Here is a 6,514-nt window from a genome sequence, read left to right as displayed (position 1 = left end):
CGCGACCCTTTTTATTCAAGCAAGCTTTTCTGCTCATAACCAGCAGCCAAAATCATTTGTTATTCTTGAGGTTATCTTTGATTACAAACCATCAGAGGGAAGTCGTAAAAGTGTAAATAACTGAAGAGATCGAAAGCTGTTGGTTTGGTGTTGGCTATCAAAAAGACCTAATGTAGCATTATACGTTAAATTTGTTGGACTTATCTAGTACTAAGAGGCGTCATTGTCACTCAAGTCGAGTTGAACAAAATTACAGAAAAGTGACAAGTGTATATCGTCACCATATATACTTCAAAGATTTGTTGTTCAACAAAGAAAACTTGCGTACTGAGGTAAACGTATATACCGTTTAACTCTTGCTCATTACTAACAACATTTGAATTTGATTGCTGATTTGTTCATTGTATCTCACGTATAAATAATCAAAGTCGACAACATTTGTGAATTTAATTTGCACAAGAAATGGAACTTTGATCAAAACCACTAGCTATAAAGTCAATGGTTATTATAGTGATTTGTTCAAGCACGAACAACGAATGTTAAACAAAATAAAAAATCATGTGGATTAAATACATAATGAAAAACGTAAAACCATCAATATAGAGATATTTTTCCCTTCAGGTTTTTGAGATTTATAAATTACGATGCAAACATAACAAAAATGCAAATACATAAAAATAAATCTGAAACAATCCAGTTTAGAAACGAGCAGGAAATAACAGCATGTAAATGCAAGGGTAAAACAATGGAATAATTCAAGTCGATGAAGAAGCAAATTCAAGAGCAAACAGAACGCCCTTATATTCCTTTCTTATAACCTGGCACTCAAACCCCTGTTCGACTTTTTGTATTCCCACCTGCAGCGTACAAGATGTATTGTCAGAGGAGTGAAACATAGTTCTTATGCACAGGAGGACAGTAATGGCCAGTCAAGTTATGCGCTCAACATCGAATGCTTATTTGCTTATTTTTTTTGGCGTATTTGCTCATTTTTTTAAACTTTGAAGTGGAAGAAAACGATCAGATCAGTTTTGAACTCAAGATGTTGCAATCGCCCTATAGACAACCACAAGAGTTCCTCACGCTATACAAAGAAAATAACAAGGATTTCAACCTGGGATGGTGTGATCACCGCACCAGCAACTATACCACTCAGCCAGACGAGAAACATACCATCCCGTTGACAGTATGTCAAGTGAATGCGACAAAACAATACTGCCTTGTTTTTCAACTGAGGTTAAAAATTTATAGAGTATACTTTGACTAATGCTTCTTCGCCATCATTGTACGGTTGAAGACATCATTGTACGGTTGAACTTACTTGGCCATTGACAGGCAAAAATGACATAGTTAGACAATTTAAATTGTAACTATAAGGAAGGAGAGCAATAAAGTATGTAAAATGTCTGGCATTGCCATATGGTGTATCAAAAAAGTAACGCGCATGTTTGTAGTAGCTAAATCATAATGGCGTTTATATTTTGTGAGCTAGGATTATATAATTTGTCTGCTTAGACATAGCTCACATACTTTGTACTATCAAACATAACAGAATTGTAATGGCTTTTACAAATCACACAATTCCGTAGAAACTGTTGCCATATTTTTTACTTTGTAATCGTTATTTTAGCACCAACTTATGCACGTTTACCAAGGCGTACGACGTTGGATAAAAAATCCTCCACTTTTCATGCGTCAAGTAATCATACTCATGTTTCAAGGCAATGTTGTCCTTTAATAATTAAACTTACAATGATATTTTAAATGCCGTCTCCTAGCAATAATTTACGACCTTTTCAAATGTACTTCACTACTACATAACGAATTTTTAAATGTCGTCTCTTATGACTGTATTAAACTACATCCGATTACATTTGACTACATTTGACGACGCAGCATGCATTTCGTGATTGTTGAAGAAACAAGTACCTGACGTGTGCTCAAGTACCAAGCACCAAAGCACTTTGTAGCTAACAATATAAGTTTTATCTAGAGTAGGCAATTAACATAGTCTTTAACAATGAGATGAGATTAATAGATAGACAGAACATTATTTATCGACGCTACCCTCATTTCCACAGAGGGATGTGAAAATGGCAAAAAAAATTACAAAAAAATTAAGAATATAGTCAGTTTTTTTTTGCATATTCATTCAAGGTTTATCGTAATACAAGTTATATTATAACCCAAATACAGCAATTAATAAATTACTCAAAGAAATGAAAATAAAAGATATGTCGAAGCGCAATTTTCTTTTGAATATATGGCAGTGTTCTGCTTTCCTAATTGCATTTAGAGTTGAGTTCCATATTTAAGCACAGTAATACTTAAAATTGTTATCATTCTATTAGTTTGCGGTAGTGGCAGGGCATAGCTTACTCGAACTATTTCAAAGTTTTGTATGTGGTTTTTTATAAGTAAATAGTTTTGTGAGAAACTTTGTGCCATTTTATTTCAAATTTTGTACAGCATAATTTCTAAGCACGAGAAACGTGAACAATTTTTCATCAGTCATACGCCCATACTCAATTCCTTGTTGTTTTCTTTGCATAGCGAGAGGAACACTTGTGATTGTCCATAGGGTGATCGCATCATCTTGGGTTCAAATTTGATCTGAACGTTTATATAAATGAGTAAATATGCCAGAAAACCAAGAGTCTTCGATGTGGAGCGAGTAGCTTGTCTGGCCATTACAGCCTCCTGTGCGTAAGGTCAGTAGTTCGCGTCTCTGAAAACACACCTTGGTGTACGCGGCAGGTGGGAATACAAAAAGTCGAGTTGGAGAGTGAGTGCTATGTGGTAAGAAGAGATTCTAAGGGCGTTCCGTTTGCTTTTGAATTTCCAGACTATTAAAATTTTAGGAAAATGATTCTTTGCTCCTAGGGATTCATAAAGAAATGTTATCTAAACACTTAGTTTTCTCGAGAGTGGCCTTTTGCGTTAGAACCTATCTCTTTTTTTATTTTCTCTCCTCCTCATTCCTCCTTCCTCCTACTTATCGAAGAGCATGTTTTTTCTGAAATTATATAAAGTGCCGCATTCCATTGAGCAAAACTCAGTAATAGAAATGCTCCTTATGCAATGTTGACCAGCGCTATTGTCTGATTTACTTTTTCGCTCACCCTAGATCTACATATACTTTACGGCAGACGGGGTTTGAACCTCGACCTTGAATCCTCGGAAGGTTGTGTCTTACAGTAGACCATAGAGTTCGTTGGAAACTAATGATCAATGTAATGTACCGTTCCTACTTTTGTAGTAATTATTAAAAAAAATGTTTAAAGGCAATAAACCAAGATTACTGAAGAGTTTCAAGCTAAAGAGAATGAAGAAAACTAAAAATTGTAATCGTAAAAATAAGGTGTACAAAGAGTGTAAGCGTTGTATAAATGACATATATTAATTTGAATTTTGTCTTACACGAGGAATACATACAAGAGTTAAAAGCCAAGGATAAGTTCTATCTAAAAAACAGAGACAAATACAATGTCTGTATAAAAATGTTCACATATGTAGCACGCTTCCCTATTGTCATGCAATAACGAATTCTCCAGCAAATACTGTCAGTGTTAGTTTCATTAATCCAAGGACACTTGTTGCAGTCAAAGATGAGGATGACACATTCGTAAATCGACGCTTAAGCATCACTTATTAGCAAAACTGACAACTTCTTCGAAAGGTTTCAAGAACGGGCTACAAAGAGCTTATGGACATTTAAAACATATCTGACGACTCAGCTACATTCATCTCTTAGTACTATGTAGAGAAAGTTAGCAGTTAGAACAATCCACTGGGTATAATCCTGAAGGCGTTCACCATTATCTCCTCTGTAGCGTTACGCTGGCATTTGATGTAATGTTTTCTTTATCAGCTTTATGCTTGTTAAAATGCTTAGATATGATGGGATTACACAATTGTCGACAGATTTTTCCGATAGACGTCGTTGTAGTATTTCTTTGAAAGTTTTTTTATATATTGCGTGCAATCTATGTCGAGAGTTCCTTTCAATCATTAGCTATTTCTCCCTCAACATTAATGTTAATGTAGTTTTGCCTTCCTTGTATTGTTTTAGCTATACATCTTGCCGTCTTTCGCAATTGGCAAAAAATTGACGATTATCGTTGTCTTTTCCTTAAAGTTAGTTTCTTTTGCACAAACACAAATCTTTTGATTACATTATCCTTGTTGCTTTTTTGCCGTCTTGTCCAATTTTATTCAAACGACAAGTTTTTACCACGACGCCTCATAGTTCAATAGTGCAAAAATTTTGTGTGAATAATATCATTAAATGTTGTGTTACTTACGTCATTATAAATTTGTTCCACATCAATTGTTTAACATTCATTGTTCGTACTTGAATAAATTACAGCAAATCCTTCCACTTCAATTTTGAAAACAATAGGTATAGAAGAGCTATATATGTTCTTTCTCCGTAGCAACGTAAATTTATTGTCATTTGTAAAACACGTTTGTGTTTGAATGCCTGAATCACACGAGCAAAATTACAGCGTCAATGACATGACTTTCTACCTTTACTCAGTAGGATTACAAAGACAAAACGATCGGAATTTCATTTAAATCTTTTGTAGGTTTTGGGTTAAAAGCACCAAACTTGGCCATTTGCAAATTTTGACATGCTTAGTAAAACTAGCTATGGACCTCAGCGTGATTGTGCCCGTAAACAGCATAAAACGCTTTCTAAATTATGACGTCATATGATGTTACTAAATAATTTTCAAAATCGTTGTTTTTAAGGTTTGAAAGCATTAAATTTTGCACAGTTGCGATTTCGACAATCTAAACAAAACTATCGTTGTGATTGTAATTTACAGTTTTGACAACAGTGAAAATCGCTACCTTTATTGCGTGCATTACATGACGTCATAATGGGAACAAAGTAATAGTGAGTAATACTAACGCAAAAAATATTATAAATTAATTAAAACTTTTTTCGCATTGCTTTAATCTCGATAGAGTCTAACACATAAACATATTGCTGTGCATAGCATGTTGGCTCGTACACACTTACACCGTCCTGTGCAGCTCTTTTCATTTTTGCAGGCCCATTTTAAAAGCTCGTAAAAACATTCGGAACCTTTAGAGAGAGTGGTCCACATAGGTTCCCAATTGCAAGATGAATCTTGTTTCCAGCCCCATGATTTGCACATTATAAAGGTGGTGAATGTTCCGTTAACGTAAACCAAACATAGCAGGCTTGGTAAATAGTTTTCTTAAAATGATGTAACAGAGCATCTTATGTGGGTGGAATACATTTGAAAGATCTACCTTTCGGGGTAAATAGATCATTGCAGGGTTCAATAGTTGTCATCCATGAGCTTTCATTAATATAACAAAACGCTCAATTTCCGGAAATGAAATTTCGACAGCGTGAAGAAAAGGGCATTTTCATATTAACTTGAAGAAATTAGAAAAATTGAAATTTGACCAAGTCTCCGATGTAGTTCTTTGCCTTTTCATGCAAATGTTCATGCTTGGTCGCATCCAGCAAGTGCGTGAAAGAATAACATTCCCTTCAAACAATCAGGACCCATGCTTCGTAAAAATTTCATTGATTGGAAGATAACGCGGATTATATTCCAGCGCCAAACACCACGCAAAACTCGTTAAATTGGAGTTATGGAAAGAATGTCTCACAAATGAATAAAACATCAGTGTCTACTGTTCTGATTAAGATGTCGGGATAATGCATAGCTGCTCCAGCTGCATGGAGGATAAGCCTGGTGTCCTCCTTTTCATGACTACACGGTGATAAAGTTGAATGATCACAAGCACTAGCACATTCTAGTGTCAGGTTGCACTCGCCGTTGAATGCGTTTCCCTTTTTTTTCTCTGGTTGGCGCTTTTAAGCTGTGCTGATTGTAACGATCCAAATTACGTCTACTCTTCGGGCACTTCTCAGCTGGTATTTTACATAAGGAACGAAAACAATGCTGCAGTTTTTTGGAAAATGCTAGAAGCACCATTTGAAAGCATGTTGACAATTGCAGCGCCATCAATCATCATAGCCAGTGCATGCGGATATTAAGTTTAACAGTTTGGTTCTATTGAACTTTCTAGACATGTCAGCAAGTCAGATTTTTTCGGTGTCTTCAGTTTTCCAAAGTTGGAGATAGATAGAGGAAATCCTTGATTTTTATGAGCAAAACTTCATTCAGGTCACCATCACAAACTTGACAAGAGACGTACAATCTTGAAAGAAAAGCAGTCTTGTATCAGAGACATAATCAACTTTTTTAATTATGATTATTTTTGCATCTTGGACAGGTAAAATATCAAAGTTTTGTTTTCCTTCATAGGCTCAGTGAGAGGGGTAGTACGTTTCTTCAATCGTTCTTTAACAATTGCATTATATTATGCCTTTTGTATCTAATACAAGCAGCTCTTCACTTGTTTGCTCGAAAGGATTCTGCAATGATAATTGTGTAGCTTTTGTTTCTTCATTATGAAGAGACAATGATTGGCTATATCCTATAAGCTCCTGCGATGCTTCAAA

Source organism: Xenia sp. Carnegie-2017, unplaced genomic scaffold (genome assembly GCF_021976095.1).
Source record: "Xenia sp. Carnegie-2017 unplaced genomic scaffold, XeniaSp_v1 HiC_scaffold_16, whole genome shotgun sequence".
Taxonomy (NCBI): domain Eukaryota; kingdom Metazoa; phylum Cnidaria; class Anthozoa; order Malacalcyonacea; family Xeniidae; genus Xenia; species Xenia sp. Carnegie-2017.
The sequence above is the reverse complement of the archived record's forward strand: the minus strand, read 5'-3'. Positions refer to the sequence as shown.